The sequence below is a fragment of the Hesperophylax consimilis genome, chromosome 18, assembly GCF_061612785.1.
Source record: "Hesperophylax consimilis isolate HC1 chromosome 18, BYU_Hcon_1.0, whole genome shotgun sequence".
NCBI lineage: Eukaryota > Metazoa > Arthropoda > Insecta > Trichoptera > Limnephilidae > Hesperophylax > Hesperophylax consimilis.
In genome coordinates, this window is record NC_142853.1 from 17,250,902 (window position 1) to 17,269,476 (window position 18,575).

General features: G+C 35.4%; 1 long non-coding RNA gene across 2 annotated transcripts in view; it reads right to left on the bottom strand.

Annotated features, from left to right (window-relative positions):
• LOC149415450 (uncharacterized) overlaps positions 1-18,575 on the bottom strand; it is a 97,504-nt gene that overhangs the window by 23,311 nt on the left and 55,618 nt on the right. For both annotated transcript variants that reach the window (XR_016303759.1, XR_016303760.1), the window contains one exon: positions 16,386-16,535. This is a non-coding gene — a long non-coding RNA (uncharacterized LOC149415450). The remainder of the gene's footprint in view (positions 1-16,385; positions 16,536-18,575) is intronic.

Sequence of the window (18,575 nt, forward strand, 5' to 3'; positions counted from 1 at the left end):
AAATAAGTATTTGAATACAGTACTTCTATTCGAGACAGTAAAGCTATGGCATCTAAAATTACGCAATCTGATGAGTTATGAGGTTGAAGGGAGTAGGGTAAGGAAAGAGATGGGGAAGAGGAAAGCTGGGAAGTGGGAAGCACCTGGCTATTCAGATCCGGTTACCAAACACTAAAGTTATTAAAGGTTTTTCACCAGGGGGATACTGGCAGTATCTGATGATGTTAGAAGATTGAGTTTTAATTTTATTTTTTCGTGTTATTATATTATTATTCTAAAAGACAAACTTAGTCATTCGAGAATTTACATTATTTATTGTTTAGCGTTTTATATTGGTAAAACAACAAGCAATGTCAGTATTATAATTAAAGAGCATCTTAGATGCTTAAACAATAATAGCTTTTCTGAAATTAATTATTGATAAAGACCATACTTTCAATCGAAGAACCGGAGCCAATATTATACTCAGAAATGGTCATGGCAACAGGCTAAATAATTTAGAAACTCCAAAGTAAAGTAAGTCGTTAAAACAAAAGTAGTCTTATCTTTATTAATTGGTTTGACCGTCTTGAAAAAAATTCTCCGACGTTGTCTTTGTGCGCGTTGCAATAATTGACGTTTTTAATGATATCTGCTTTATATCATACACGATTTAATCATGTTGTTTCTGTAAACATTTATGTAACGGAAACGAGATATGACTTTTTTTAAATAGCAATCGTTCGGATTTTCGCGTGCCGTAATCAAAATATTTAAAGATTTTCGTTCAATAAAGGTAGGTTGTTCTGACAAGTAGAGAAGCGGTATGAAGCAGACGCCTTCAGAATCTTTGGTCAAACATATTTATGTTCTCTTTCTCTGCTAACCTTTTGTGCAAATCTACGAATTCCACACTTGACGTTGTTTGAATTGTCAAGTCATATTCAGATATTGTTCCGCATAATCCGTGATGCTTTGTCTCTTTAGATACCGGGTGAGGTAATTGATAGACGCGTTTTCATGGGTGGGGATACTCGCATAAAATGATTCCGCGAGACATTATTATTATTATTATGTAATGAGCAGGCAGCATTCTGCTGATGCGCTCATATCTGATTTCACAACAAGTTTGACAGTAATTGACTTTATGTGTTTTTAAGGAGTGGGACTTCATAGTCCCGATGGAGATGGGAAACCTTCATCCATTTGGGTGCTCTCAGGGCAATAGATATTGATTTATTTTGGAAAGTTTTGAGTCTTTTCAAATGCAACTCTGAAGCGTGGGCCCAGATGGGACTTGCATAAGTAAGTTTTGGCTTTATTATCGATGTATGTATTAAGAGTCTGTTTTTAATTGATAATTATTTTTTTTACATAGTATGGGCTAGAGGGCTGATAAGTTTTTATTGGCTGAGGATAAGATTTCATCGATGTGTTTTTTCCAGGTGAGTTTGCTGTCGAGGGTCACTCAGAGGTATTTAATACTTTTTTCCACGGGACGTTTTCCCCAAATAGGTGGATGTTAGGAGGCCTTATTGGTCGTCTTCGTGAGAACACACAGTCAGCGCTTTTTGAGAAATTTATGCTAATTCGCCATTGTTTGAAAAAAGTTTCTAATTCTGAAGCGTCGTGGACTGGAACGCGACGGGTAGCTGTTATTATATCTGCAAATTTGATCTGTTTTAGTATTTTTGTGCGATGGTTGTAGATACTGGGGCGGGGGATATCGGTTAAATAGATATTGAAGAGAGCTGGTGAGAGAATAGAGCCTTTAGGGACACCGGCTCTTAGCAATCTCACTGTGGAAAAATTCCATCTAATTTGATTCTAAATTTACGGTCTTTAATAAAGTTGGCTATATAGAGAGATACCTAGGAGGAACAAGAGAGGACTACCATGTGTTTACGGCTATTGAATGCATTTGTAATTTCTTCGACCGCCCGCAAGAGTTGGTGGAGTGTAGAGTGGCCCGATCGAAAGCCGTGTTGAATGTCGGGGATGAGTTTAAGTTCATCAACTGATTTTTTTTAATCTTGCGAGGAAGAATTTTTCTAGTATTTGGCCTGTACAAGAAAGAAGGCTTATGGGTCTGTGGTTTTGTGCTTGAAGGGGGTCTTTTCCGAGTTTTGGAATGAGAATGACGTCAGCGATTTTATAGTCTTGTGGGAATGTAGGCAGTCTAAAGGACGAATTGCTAATACAAGTAATAAATATATATATTATTCTTTCTCTTAGCGACTCAAGTACTTATTTGATCGTGCCTTCTGATGTCTTATTGTTATTCAATTTTATTTCAAATGTTCGCATTACGAACAACAAAATATGGCGGTCCATCCTCTCTGACTGCGTAATGTTGTTTTTATGATAACGCAACCCACTTCTTGATGTTTTTTAGCAAAAATCACATGGACACACATAGATCTGTGACCCAGAGATCAAAAATCAATCGCCCCGATGCCTACAATCAGCTCAATCGGATTATTCCAAAACCAATAAAGGGCTGCCATTCTTATCGTTGTGCGAAGACTGACTGAGTCCGCTTTTGAAAGTGTCTATCGCGGGGTGTTTAGATTGAATAGAATACACTTTATCCGGTGAATCAATCGGCGCAAGCAAACCCTTTCAACCAACCGACCTAACCCGTTTACACATGTTGACTGTCGACCTTCGAACTCGCAGGCCGGAGAAAAGACGTGCGGATGACAATGTATCAGGAGGTGCCAGAATAAAAAAAGCATTTTGTTTATTGTGAATATTTAACAGGGTGATAACTGATAACGATAACAAATAATGCATTTTGATAGAAGCACTACCAAATTAAGATCATCAATCTGTTTATAAAATGCAAGCGTTAAGTATTGGGTACAAAAATAAAAATGATGTTAGTTATGTAACCTGCAACAGACGGCGATGGTTCAATAGCAGTCAAACGATGTGAACTGAATCCTCCATTCCTAGTGCAATGATGATCGAATTCATAATACAAATCAACCAAATATTACACAGCACGTTTCAGACAGCCTAGTAGTGTCCGTCATCAGGTCAAATGTCGTACGAAATGTGAAAAGTGATATTTTTAATTGTATATAAAACAAGTTATGTGTATATTAGCCTTAAACACAGTGTTATTATTGATATATATATATATATAGGTTCTTAAATTTGTCACTCCTGTGAAAATTAGGATACGATACGGTATTTTTCGATTTGTTTTTACTTCCTTGATTTTAACATTACCTATACCATTTCTAATACTGTGACCTACGTAAATGCGAACACTCTCTTTTAAAGCCTTGCTTAGATTGTCATTAATAGTTTTGTGTAACAACCTCGAGGTGGCATTTAATAAAAAAATTAGGCAGTAAAAACTTACATTCAATGACATCATTTACATGAATTTAGGCTATAATGTTTTCCTCGAGGCCTATAATATATCATAACTCTAAAGAATGGAGTCAAGCTATATGAGGAAGAAAAGACAGCAGGTCAGACAAAGATCACAAGAATGTGTCACGATGTTGGCGATCCATGTTTTACATGGATTTTAAGGACAGATTTACCTAGTGAGCTCTCGAAAATTATACACAAACAAATTTAAAGCATGACATAACAGTAAACTGAAAAAATGACATGTTTTCGTATAGTAAAAAATATCTGGTTGATGGATGGTAATTTTCCAAAATTTTCTGAAATGAAATGCACAGTTAACATATTTTATTACTGTAAACCATAAATTAAGATAGATATATTTTTTGCCAGACAACTTAGGGATCTATTTATATAAAGATGAGTGTCTGTGGCGGGCGGCGTTGATTTGATTTTACATAAATCAACTGTTTTATTCCTTCAAAACAAGAACAAGGTTTACATGAGATTTCTGAGAACAACTTCACCCCCTTCTCCCACCCATTAAGACAGAATTTTGACACTTCTTGATAAAATGTTGCATACTTGACGTTCAGAATAGAAGTAAAATTACTGTCTATACCTGATTTCGACACTTCTCGATTAAATGTTGCATACTTGACGTTCAAAATAGTCTATACTCCTTTTGGAAAAACTCTTTTTTGTTGTTGTTACAAATTGAGAAAATGATGTCTCCACATGGGATGAGATATGAGATCTCCTGTGCTGAGGATTTCATTTACATATTAAAATGTATTATTTGAATAGTTTGATGTTACCTTTTTAAATATATATACCTGTATTATTGCGGAAAATTCAAAATTCGTATCACGCTCGCTTACCGAAGGTTGATCTCCCTCGATTTATGTGTAGGTTCCGCGTAAGTTATAGAACCGACGGGGGTTATTTTTGCTTAGCCACCCCTTTTTAGTACCAGTAATTTTCACTTATCGTGCCTCAATTGTTACGGATAGTATAAAATATTACTGTAGGATGATAGCAGCCATAGAACTTGTTAAAAAATTGTGCTATATTTTACCAACAATTGAACTCGACAGTAAACAATACATTTTGAAGATCTCATATCTACAGCACTCTACAGGGTACTTTCATCCGTCCTCTGCCATATATAAGGGTTGGTATCAGCACTCCACTGTGGACTGCTAACCTCGCTTCTTTTGCAGTTCTCCGTAATGGAGTAATTAACAGCCTTCCCGTCTCTCGTGAATATTCAAACATACAGTCCATCCCCTATATGGTTGTCTCCTACTACAAAATTTGTTGTTATCTTATTGATTAAAACACGCAGAGGACAGAACTTTTCGAATTGTTGAAAAATACCGAGTAGTACCTATACAAAATGTTGGTATTTGCAAGGGGTCGAGAAGTGTGTGACATCACAGAACATGCGCAGCGGTTTTTTTAATGTGAAACCTCACAAGAGTCCTAACTGCTCCCAATCATCTGGAGCCAGGGCAGAGACAGAGAGGGGAGGAAAAAGGGAAAGTACCTGGCTATTCTGGTCACCAAACATGACCAAAGCCATTTCAACCAACGTTTCAATTCTGAATGGTGGTCTTACACCTGGTCGATACCGATAGTATCTTCCACTCTGGAACATGCCAGAAATATAATATATTTTATTTTTAACTCGTAATTTGCAAAATAATGCAAATTGAACAAATAAAATTTAGCATTCGAACCCGTGACCTTCAGTTTGCTAGTCGCGAACCTTATCACTAGACTACAGAAGCCGCCATGAATTGTACACAATGACATTATTGCATACATTTTACCCTAGGTCATTTTGAAAGCTTATAATTTCGTCATTCTTGGAGATATATCGATATTGATTATTTTAATAATATAATGTACGTTAAAAAATAGGAGTCCATCTCAACATTATTAATATGCTTACGAGAGTGTTTTAAGTATCCTGTGTGACTTTGAGTGTGTGTGTGTTTATGTATGTTGACTATCTTATATCTGTCTTTGAATTGTAACTAAACAGGGGTAGGCAGAGAGGACATACCGCCAAACAACACGGTCACACCACACACTCCTTGCCTCATTCACATTCATACATTGTCAAATTCATACTCTTTTATTATTCTGACTCTTGACATGGCCCAACTCAAGTATCTGATTCACTTGGTCGTGCCATGTCTTCCTCGGGCATCCCCTACTTCTGCTACCATTTACATGTGCATCATATATTCTCATTACACTCCTTTCTTCGCTCATTCGCTTTACATGCCCAAACCATCTATGCTTCCCTATCTTAATCTTACTCATTACGATTAAATCAGCCTTGCACTTTTTGCGGATCTCCACATTTCTCACACGATCATACATGGTTTTACCACACATACGCCTCAGGGATCTCATTCTACAGCATTCAGTCTACTTTCATCCTTTCTCTGCCAGTTCCATGCCTCAATTTCCATACACGAGGGTAGGTACCAGCACTCCATTGTGGACTGCTAGCTTCGCTTCTTGGGACAATTTGAATTGTAGTCCCCTCTAATTTTATTCTTAACTAACTTACTAACTAACCACCACGCCCTTTCCCCGCACTGGTAGGCAGAGAGGACAGACCGCCAAACAACTAGGTCTTGGCACACACTCCTTGCCTCATTCACATTCATACATCGTCTCATACATACTCTTCTAGTATCTGACTCTTGACATGGCCCGACTCAAGTATCTGATACACTTGACGTGCCATGCCTTCCTCGGGAGTCCCCGACTTTCGCCACCATGATATGTTATTCTTCTGTATCTATCTTATTGAATTAATCTTATAGAGTGAATAGTAATTTTGGCTGGGTGTTCTTTGGGTTCAATGAAATCTAGAACGTTGGCTTTAAATTTGTGTCGACATTTTCAAAATTAGTAGTTTGTGTTTGTAGAAATCAGACAAGCGAGAAAGTACCTACCTATTAATAAATGGAAGGCATTAACATACCTAATGGAAAATTGGCGTAACTTTTGAAATGTTTATTATTATCTCACGTTTACATAGTGTGTGCAACGTTGAAATACAATAAAACCCGATGCAAGAAAACAATTCTTAATTTTATCTTTTCATGACTTCCAAGTGTTTTCATTTAGGAGATTTGACGTAATTTCCCCGAATTCTTTTAAATACAATATCCACAATCCAAGCTTCTTCAAGATCACATTATCATCATATATAATGTATGTGTATTTTGTCTGTGATGTGGTATTTTGTTTAAGATTTGTATTTAAATTTAATTATCTAAACTTAAAAAAACTCCTGTGTCTCTGTATCATGCAGTATATCATGTTAAATACATATATATGTAAAAGCCCAACAGGGCGTTTATAATAATAAATAACAAAACAAATGTATGTGGGTACATGATGACTGTTTTGCTGCTGTAAGTTAATCTGAACCTCGACAGAAATAATTGTTTTTCATCTCTTGAAACATAGATGTTTAATAAAATTCCAAGATATTTGGAGTGATGCCAACTGGAGTTTGCAATACGAGTGGTATCATGGAAACTCATGCCACCACTCACTCAATACCTTTTGTTTCTGTCTCTTACACTCGCCGGAAGTCGTATATGGCCATCCCGTTTAAAAATTATAATCTCGTAATGATGAATAAACACAGTTCTGAAATTGAAATTCGAGGGAGAAACTCCCAGACTTTTAGATCACGAATAAAACCCACATAGCATTTCGTATGGTCTCTTTATTCTATGGGCTAACTGGGGCTAACACAACTAATTATTATAACTGATGTTATGTTTGTTTGAGTTAAAGTTGTTCATGCTGATCAAGATGCACTGCAAGTGTATGTGTTTATTAGTAATTTGAATTAATACTTGTTGTCTCAAGATATCTAGTTAAAGTTGTTAATTTATTGATTAGGGTAGGTGTCGAGGGTAGATTTTCACATAATTTTGACCTTGCATATACTCCTTGTCAATTTACTACTTCTTAGAGTAGAATATACTCTCAGTATCACCCTGGTGAAATTACAAGATTCAGAAACAAAATGTGTCTTGATATGGTTTGCGCCGAGTTTGGTTTCCATTCCTGAATACCCTTCTCTTTCTAAAGATGTATTTTTTTTATCTCTTAACCTAACCCAACTCAAATAGTTACCGACTGGATTGACTTGATTGTGTCATGTACTTCTGACTTCCCTGTCATTCCATTTCGTGTCAAATATTCGCATTCCGAACAATAGAAGATAATGTACATATGAGACCATGTAAAAAATATGTGAACGAAGTAAGGCGTGTGACGACAAAATTATATGGCGGTCTATCCTCTCTGCTTACCCCTGCGGACTAACGGCGCGATTGTTAGTTGGTTAGTTAGCCAACTGATCGCTTAAATGACAGAGGACACTAGTTTATTGTACAGCAAAATAACCACAAAACTTATTTGAGAAAGAGTATTTTTTAGAAAAAATAGTGTTGTCGTGATGTACATTGTATACGTATAATTTTCCTACTGCGTCTGCAAGGACCCAAAAGTATACTAACTTGAACCTATTTTCCGCCCTACGAGTCTAAGACGTGTGTTACGCGCAAACTTGTAACAAAATAATCCCAAACTTATACAAATGTTGGCTTACCACTGGAATACCTATAAACGGAGGACACGTCATAAGAAACAATCAGTCTTACTTATAAAGATTCCCTAATACTGCGGTGCACCGTTGGTACAGCTATACGCTGAATAGGGCTTTACAGTGAAGAATTAATCTTTACTCGTAATAGTATTAATGCTGGATTTTTTTAGACTGGCACCTCTTTCTCAATCCTGAAAAACACGGTCATTTTTGCATATTGTGATGGTTTGAATAATCACGAAAATAAATAAACGATAAATAATAAACGAACGTGCTCAAAAAAAATTTTTGTTTAGACAACGACGGGAGATTTATTGACAGACAGGCCTGGAGTAAACACATTCACACGGGACAGGGCGCAGGTACAGGCAGTCGAGTCTTGAACTTAGATACGTTGACAGCTCCAAGAAATCAATACAAGTCAGAAGTGATATGTGAAATTACAGTTAATTATTAGATTCAAATGGTATTAGAGAATATTGTGGAATATTGAATTAAAGAGAAAGATTATTGATCCGGTGTTTGTGTGAAGTGAAAGTGTGTTAGATTAAACGTGATTTCGTAAATATGTAGTTCAAACTAAGTGACTTGTCTTAAAAACATGAAAATAATAAAAATAATGATTGCGTTTTTAAAACAGAGTGAACGTACTTAAAGGCGGGAAGTGTTTAATCGGGCTAGGTTATTGATTTGGCGAGATGGCATTTATCCACGGAGACCGAAAACCAGAGAAACAAATATATCATTAACTGTGGGTTCGAATCCTGACAGATAAGGGAGGTACAATTTTATTTACAGGAATATTTAATTACCCTTTTATAAGCGTAGGGAGGAGGTCGAAAATTAAAGTGATTTAGCTATATAGTGTAACCAGGTAAGCTTCACGCTGAGAATGAGAGGTGACTAACTGGGTGAGTTTTTTATATTATTTATTAAATTCCAGAGGACCCCTTTAAAAGACGGATACAACTAAGTTTACGACACCTGCCGCCCAAATAATGTTATCATTAAAAGGAATACCCTAGACAGATTGTCAATCAGCTGTGAGTGAGAGACAGGCCAATGACCTTTTCATATATAGGCCGAGAGGCGCGGTGTACAGTCAGTCAAAGGGGAAGTTTTGCTAGCGTATGCCGTCCCGAATTGAAAGCGATCGGATGCAACCAGACGGAACAAAATGAAAACTTTTCTTCTGTTATTTGACTTTCTAATTTAATACTTTTCATCTATTGTTTGACTTTCTAAGTTACGAATTGGGATGCACAAAAACAAATCTAAAGTCGAAAGAGGGAGATGGTAATCTCCGAAATAAAACTACCAACCGAACAACTTTTCTCAACAGGTACCTTTCGAGAGGTAGGCAGCCTCTTTAAATTAAATGCAAAAATCAAACCAATCATCCGTTTATACCTACCTGAGAGGATAGGTATTCAGTAGGAGTTACCCATACCTAATACACGAGGATGCTAGTAACCTCATAAAATAATTACTAGAACCGAATATTAAAATACAGACAGTCCTCATCCTAAATTTGGCATTTCGAGTAGATCTTACATATATCTCACATTATAATTGGCTGAATGGGTAGGCACACAACCTATCGTTAAAAAGCAGGCTAAATGTCGACAAGATCGTCGTGTGTTATCTATGTATTGACCTAGAAAGGGATGTAAATCCCCGACGACGTGGGAGTTACAACGTTTTCTAGAGGTGGCACGTAACTTAGGACCTTACGTGTCACATTTTCGCGACTAGATTCGTGACAAGGGATGTCATGGCTTTCCCCTTCTACACTCAGTAAAGTAGGTTATCCTGGAGGTGTATGAGATTGGGGCAATTCTGAAATTGGTGATGAGACCTGGTTTTCTTTATTCTGGCGTGACGGTTGCCGATTTGGAACAAGGGGAGACCCGGCCGGTTGTGATATCCAGACACGCAGATATCGATCGCCTTGCTCAAATTATCATCCATCAGTTTTGTTTGGTAAGAGGAGGAGTCAATCTTAGCTTGAAAAAAATTCATTTCCTTTCCTCTCCTTCCCCTCCCAAAATATATACATGGATGGCGCCGACAACTAACACCATAAATTTATCGTATGTATATCACATATATAAAATCTAACACTTTATTATACTCACATAATCCTATGACAGGTAGACTCACGTAGCTAGTTTGAAGAGCGGGCGACTCAGAAAAATCAGGTTTATGAGATGGCTTTAAAACACAGCGGTAATGAATTCAACTCACTCTATCTCAAAAGAACCAAGGGATACCACACATACATAGATAACTAGGTTTCTAAGCCGAGAAACAAAAAACCAACACAACGTTCGGTGAAGCCTTTTTATACTGAACCGTCACGTGAAATGAGTACGTTCAAGGTCGTACGTCACGTGGACAAACTAGGATGTACACACTTGAAGGGGTGTGTAATAAAGAGAGGAGCAAAGGCTTGTAGAGACGGCAGGGGAGGAATTTTCCATCCCTGCGAACACATATGCAAAGCCTTATGGAAAAGTTACCTATGGGACTTAAAGGAAAAATTATCGTAGAAAGAAGAGAAGGAAAAGTTTGAAGTAGAAAGGGCAGATCATTACAATATCGCGTTTAGTTGCTAATTTCAGGTTTCTTCAGATGACATTTGCGATGTCATTGACCCGGTCTGTTTTGAATTGCTTCGGAATTTGGCCATTTCGATTATGCGTTCCCTATTTGCTTTTGTAAATCGATATGTTTTAAAAATATTCCTCTTATAGTGCAGCAAATGAGTATTACTGTTTTTATATTTTCAAGACCAATCGATATTTGTAAAATCAACCAGATTGTTAATGTTAATACGATCGTAATACGTCTGTAATGGTGATGCTCTTGGGAAGAATCACTAGGTTAATTAACTGTCTCGCAGGAAATGTGGATATTTTATACATGTCCTACAACGTATTTAAACGTGAAATATTATTATTCAATACTTAACATTGTAAACCTACATTTGAAACTTTTTTTGTCCCACTTGTAAATGTATTTGTTATTCACTTTTTTTAAATTTTTAACTACCGATATTGCAATGTACTGGTTTATACTGGTTTTGCAAATAAATAAATATGCTTCTTAGCTTTGTTTCCAGGTGTTAAGAGTTCAAAGAGATGGTTTATGAAATACTGCAGAATTAAAAAAAATCTCATTTCATTTTCTTCCCCTTGTTATATACGGGTTAAGAACCCATTGCCTCGACTCCTCCAGGAGTCTTGTCGTAGGTTCATTCATTGTTAGTCCAGACTGTCTCTGGAATTGCGGTTGGTATTTTAAATCGGTCTTCTGGCATTTTTATTAGGTGTTTAAGCCATCTCACTTGCGACTTTTCCATGAAATGTATAAAGGGGTTCACTTCATGGGGGTTCAATATTTTATAATTAAGGTAAGTTGAATCCTCGGACGTATTCTTTTGTTCTTCATCGTTACCTTCACACACTTTCATCGTTGAAATTAATCCTCTACAGTTGTAATTCCAAAGTAAAGAACACAATGAACAGTTCCACTTTATATCGGATCAATGGTTTTATTAATAGTCTATTGCCATTATTAGCTCAAGGTCTGGCCGTTGGACGAAGGGTTAAAGGCAATGTGTATCTAAACAAAGTACAATCCCCGGACCGCCAGGCGTCTGAAGCCTCAACTACCCTCCAGGGATACCAAAAAACTACCTCCCATACGTTAAACAGCCTCGAAACCTTATTTTAGCCTAAGAGCCTTATTACTTAGTGAAGTGAAAACTTTTACTGATGATGCTTAGTGTCAGCCTGACACGAAAACTTTATTTAATCCGTGCTTTCGGTGGTTGAAAATAGTAGTCATTTAACCCTAAGGCCTCTGGCATATTGATGGTTATATTTCTTAAAGATGATTTGAATGAATCCAAAAACTGAAAACTGTTTTTAAAGGTGATGAAATACGCGTTAATATTTTATTATTAGAAATAATCATATCATTTTTGGAATATTAAAGTTTTTAAATCAAACATAAAAGTTTAAAAAAAGACTCATCTTGCGATTTTTCTTCATAAATCCGAACAAAAATTACAGATAAAAAACATATATTTTATTATAAACATTATTGCCACCTCATTTTTCTGTCGTTTCTCAAAAATAAAATTACTAAAAAATTCAAAAAGTTTCATAAAATTGCGGTCACCCTTTGGTTTATCGGAAATGATTCATAAAAGAACATTTTAATTCTGCCGTTGTTAACTTCTAGATTTGAATATAAAGCGTTATGTTTTGCCTTTTTTACTGTAAATATAAACGAACGTGAATGAATGAAACGTGAACGAATGCGAACCCAAACGCGAACCGAGTCACGAATTAAGGGTAAGGAACGAAACAACTGCAAGCGGTGATTCGCGCTATTTGCGGTTGCTTCATTCTTTTCCCATAAGTTGAGGTTCAGTTCGACAGTTCGGCTCGCGTATGTATACGTAGCATAACACAACCATTACGAAAGGGAGACACAATTATTTGTTTGAGATCATATGAGCTGTTTGTTCAGCTGAAAAAGCAAACAAATTGATTTAGGGATCGTAGATGTTTGTTCTCAAAACCGAACAAACTAGTCGGGGGGGGGGGGGGGGGGTTATTTTGTAGTGTTTTGAAATCCTTTTGATGACCATCAAATCATCCTCAATCATAAACCATACGGTTCTTTTGCTTTTTTGCTAATCACGTTTTGATAAAAGCAACAAAAAACAGGCGTAGAACGAGGGTACAAAGGGATTTGTTCAAATGATAATTTCTCAAAATCGCGCTAATTGACGATTTGATTTGGTCACACAAGTAAGATTTAGGACGGGTTGTTTCGGAGAATTTGAACAGTTCTGTTTTTATTTCAGTTCTTTCAAGCAACTAGCCTATAATGATATGACAACAGAACTTGAATGGGACTTTCACAGGACCCGAAAATGAAACTTGAAATTTGATGAATTGTTCAAATTCTCCGAAACAACCCGTCCTTAGAAATTAAACACTCATGTGAAATGACGATAGTATATTTAAAAGAATCACGTTTTAGTGTTAATTCAAGTTGTAGATACTAGTTGTAGTACTGTTGATTTATTAAAATCCTGTTAAAAACGGGATAGCAAACCGTATACTAATAAACTTAAAGTACATTCAAGATATATTGGAACAAGTGTTCACGTACCTGCGTTTGTGATGCAATGACGAAATGCGAAAATATTAGAATTTTTACGAGCTCGTGTTCCGACATCGCCATAACACATTCGTGTTTTATTTATTTATCAGGAAACCTGTCAATTCAATTCGCTAAAGGCCTGCAGTCCCGTTTTTAACCGGAAAACGAATAATTTGAATAGATTTTTTAATAAATTATCAATATTTTATTTCAGTAGGTTTTCTATGCGTGCTGTAGGTATTTAGGATAACTATTATTTAGAGACGGCATAGATAAATTTATTTAAAATAAAATATAACCAACTTATGCAATATTCAAACTTCAGGTGCTTAAGTTTACTGGATTTGCTGAAATAACTTTCTATATAGTTTAAATATGTTTGTTTAGATTTTCGTGTTTTCTTTAAGTATATATTTTGGTACGAAAATGTTTTTTTATAATAATTCTTCATGATAAGTTATGAATTACTTAATAATGAGAATGTTTCAAAGATGTTTTTTCTTTGGTAATTAATTTATTTCCAGAAGAAAGTTATTTATTAAGCAGTCAAGCGATAGCATTATATTAATACTATTGATAACAAATGATTCAATCAAAAATACTCGTACAAGCCATAAGCAACTCAAAAATTAAAAATGCCGTTTTGCTGACTTACAAATACACTTTTCTATAAATTTTATTAAAGTAATTTGTAATTTATATTCGCTTATTACCTTATACAAGAGCGAACATATTTTTACTACGAGATATATAGAATGGTAGATATCCTCAATATCGCCCTTTATATGTGAATACCGCACAATAGTCCCAACTGCTCCCAATCGTGTGGAGCCAGTGAGGCTAAGGCATCCCTAAGGTAGGAGAGTAAATGGCTATTCAGATCTGGTCACCAAACACGACTAAAGGCATTTCAAGCAACGTTTCAATTCTGAATGGTGGTCCTTACACCAGGGCGATTTGGAGTATCTTCCATTCCGGAACGAGCCGCAAGTATATTTAACATTATTTTAAATGAATAAATTGTGAAATAACACAAAAACATCAAATTTAGAATTCATCAGGGATTTGAACCCGCGACCTTCGGCTTGCTAGTAGAGAGCATTGCCACTCGACCACATAGGCCTCCCTGATGAAAGTCCTCTATTCAGAGTCGAAATGTTGCTTGAACTGCTTTAGCCGTGCTTGATGGACAGATCTAAATAGCCAGTACTTCCCAACCAGCATCTTCCCCATCTCCTTTCCTTCCCCCCCGTACACATAACATACCCTATTGGAGACTTTGCAGCGGGTAATTATACATTATATGAATGATATTCCAGAACATATAAACTGAATCGTAGAAATCGACACAGGAATTTATTAATTTTAAGATGGCATTCTTATCATAACATTTTATTGTTGTGGAAACAAATACATATTTATAAAATATCAACATTTTTTATTGTCCCCATCATTAGGCCTTTATTGATTAAAAACGATGCAATCATAAATTGATAAACAACGATGCAATCATAAATCGAGGATTACCAACAATTCCTCCCGCTTTCACCAAAATCAACAATTTTCCAATGCACATTATCGCGCCCCCGCAAATTGCGATTGGCCTGATAATTGAATTTACAAAAATTCATTGTTGTGTAAGCTCCAAATGATAAATGCTTGTGACTGTTAGCATAGATGAATAATTAAAATAAATCTCATGTACCTGTAACTGGGTATTCCTAATTAAATTTGAAAATCGCAAATTTATACCAAGGCATTTAGGAAGGTACTTAGGGAAGTAAAAAATTCTTCATTTTATTTATCAAGATGTTTTTAGAAAACCCAACATTCTAAAACGGAACTTTTGAAATGGCTCTAGCTTTGTTTGGTGATCAGATTAAAATAGCCAGGCACTTAAAATTTCTCCATTTCCCTTATTTCTCAGTTCTTCCCATAATTTAAGGGTGCCACAATCTCGCTGGCCCTGAGCAGTTGGGACTCTTGTGCGGTACTTACATCACTTAACCCTTAAAGATCTTTTAATTTTTTTACACACCCACTACTATTGATTTTATTGAAATATAGATTATTTTATTAATTATTGTAAAAAAACTAAAATAAATATCTAGTAGTTAGCTAATTTTACATTAATTTAAGAAGGCTGTATGTATTCTTACACTAATAGGGAATAGATTTATGACAGACTTTTCTGCACGACTTTTTGCAAATGTAGAGAAAAAAATCAACTTTTTTTGCTTATTTTATAATATTATGGCGTAATGTTATTTGTGTCATACATATATGTGGCTGCTTATTTTTTCCCTTAGTAGCCAATTATCCTGGCATTAAACAGAGTACGTGAATGCTTTAAGTGGAACGAATTATAACCTTATGTAAAAAATTACACTAGTGAAATAAACTGGCAATCTTCCTCATGCCTTGATCACTGAATATGGAGTAATATTAAAAAAAAAAAACAAAAAAAATATTTGACATGCCTATTTCCGAATACGAAATATACAAAAACACACAAAAAAACGCAGCCTCCAAATATAATAGGTACAATAATTTTAAAATGTTTATATTCAACTACAAAAAATGGTGGGAAGTTGTTTCACAAAACTGAAATAATGACAGAAATTGAATTGAACCTTCTCAGAACTGAAAAATCAACTATGAAATTTTATGAATTGTTCAAATTTTGTGAAACAACCCGTTCTTAGTAAGATGGAATTCACTATACTATTTGTTTTTCTTCCGACATTTGATGTTGTAGTTATCTTCTATTCACAGTCAGTACATTTTCACAATGCACCTTTATATCGACAATAATTTGAAGGCTTCTTACTTTGATATTCAAACACTCTGTTAAATGTCAGAAATTTAATTTAATTTTTGAAAGCTCATGCTCATATAAAAATGTTTCTAATGCGTAAATTTAAATCAGATTTGATAATATTATTTAAAATAAATAAATCGTTAATAACACATATTCGTCAAGTAAAATGTTGTGTATTCAGCTATTTTAATACATCCACATTCAGTAATGGTATCACCTCAAATGCAATTTAAGTGTTACCTACATATATCCGAAGCTAGATACCAGAAGTCTCGTGAAGAAGAGGAAATATAATCTGGAATGAGGATTGGAAGAAGCTTGGACAGGGATTTAACGATCAGTGGTTAAAGAGAAGATGAAAATGATTACTTAATAAATTACCTTTGAGGGTTGGGCGGAGAAGCCAGCAGGTTTGGCAGCAGTACCGATTGGAGGTAATCCTTCTCAAGTCCCCCCTTTCTGGAGATGGTGGTGGGTCCGCGGTGAGGTCTAGGTATATATCCTGGTTGTCTGACAACTGCTTCAGAATATCTAGACAACACATTCATAAGTTACACACAAATACACATTCTTATTGGTAAAAACTTAAGGATATAATTTTTATTAAACTGTGCGACGGATTTGAACACTCGACCTTCGGCTAGCTGGTCGAGAGCCTTACCTTTTGACCACGGAGCATTGAAAAAAAATTGAATAGGAAAGTCAAAATAAACACAACGATTTCACATTTGAAAGGGGAAACTTTACAGATCCATTTAAACGGTCACTATGTTGAAATGGAAACGGAAAGTACAAACAAAATTTACAGACATACGAAATGCAAAACGGTCGAGATAAAACACGACTTCGGTAGGCTTATTCAAAAAGAAACTAATAGTTCTGTGAACATGTGAATAGTAGACCTCTCGTCCAAAAAAAGTATGTTTCTAATACATTTTATAAATCAAACAAAAATTTCCTTTGAAATCCCATGTTTTATAATATATTAAGACACTTATTAACCTACCTTCTTACTAACCATAAATATTTTATGTATCTTACATCGTTTTTCATTTCAAATAAGGAATTATATAATTTATCCAAACAAATATCACATTATCAATGACAATTCTTTTTTCAAACTTTCTTCACGCAGAGGTATCATAATATTTCTTAATGCGATTTGAATTATTGTAGAAGAATCCTCGCTAATGCGAACTCTGGCGGGATAACGAAAAATATTAAACAAATTTACAGAAATACCAAATGGTATAAAACAGGACTTCGCTACGCTAAGTCAATTAAAATTTTGAATCAATAGAAAATTTTCTTTTTGCTCTAGTAGCAGAGGTGTATATCGATTTGCTTTTGCGATTTATAGTTTCTTTTAGATTTTAAATTATTACCCATTATTTTTAGTAGAAATTCAAAATGAAGTGTCTCAATTCCCCATTGCGAGGATTTAGAGCTCAAATCAAGACAGTCCGAATGGCATTTGAATAGCTCATCCCTCACAAAAAGCGGAAATGGGAGGGGGTGGCAGGTAGGAAGTGGAAGGGGGCGGACTGTGATTGAGTTCCTGAAAAGGAAGTTTGAGAAAAGTGTATTCAAAGATGTCCGAATGCACCGTGTGTGAAATGGAGATTTAAAAAGTACGTATTCTAGTCAATTCGCGACAACCGTATATACAATCGTATATTTAATTCATTTAATTTTCAGGTACGTTGTAGCCAAACAAACGCTAAGTCTTACTCTCTTATTAATCGTGTTCTAAATTTTACACAATTGATAAATAAACATTTACGATACATGAATGGCTGTTCATCAGCTGTGTAAAATTTAAAACACGTTTTTTTGCAAGGCAAGTTCAAATAGTATAATTAAAACACTGAAGGAAATAGCTGTGCGCTGAAACATCACCAACTCTTATACAAAAAGCTTTTATGTCTACAGTTTATAAGGTTAACGCAAAACTTTAATTCATCATAAGCTTTGTATTTAATTAATTATGAGCTTAAAAAGAAGAAAAGAAAGCGTGTTTTTAATGTCTGGAAAACGAATGTTTTGTATTCAAAACATCGAGAAAAGTGGTATTTGCTCCCCGGCAATAATACCGCCCATAATAATATTTATTACTTTGTACTAGCGATGGTTCATGTCTCATTTTATTAAGAGCGGGAGCTACGGTATCAGCTCAATAATTTCGACTCAATTGAACAACGGCTCTAACTACTAAATCAAAAACCATTATACATATTCGTGTTCGAAATCCTTAGGTTTGTAAACATTGCGAAAAAAAAAATATTATACTGGGATTTCTCCTTCAGGCACAAATGAGCAAAATTAAAACCCTCGAATCCAGGCTGCATAAGGCTGGTGTCAGGGAAAAACCTCCGTGCCTCGTCTTCTAATATAAGTATCCTGCAAGATGGAAATCGATGAAGAAATTGATGCAAATACAGTTTTCTCCGTCTACGTTTTCTACGGCAATAACAATGCATTGAGAAAATATTCCCTTTCCTCGACTTTATATTATACTTCTTTTGTAAAGCAGTAATAAGCATGTAGTGACTCAAGTCAATTGTTGGTGAC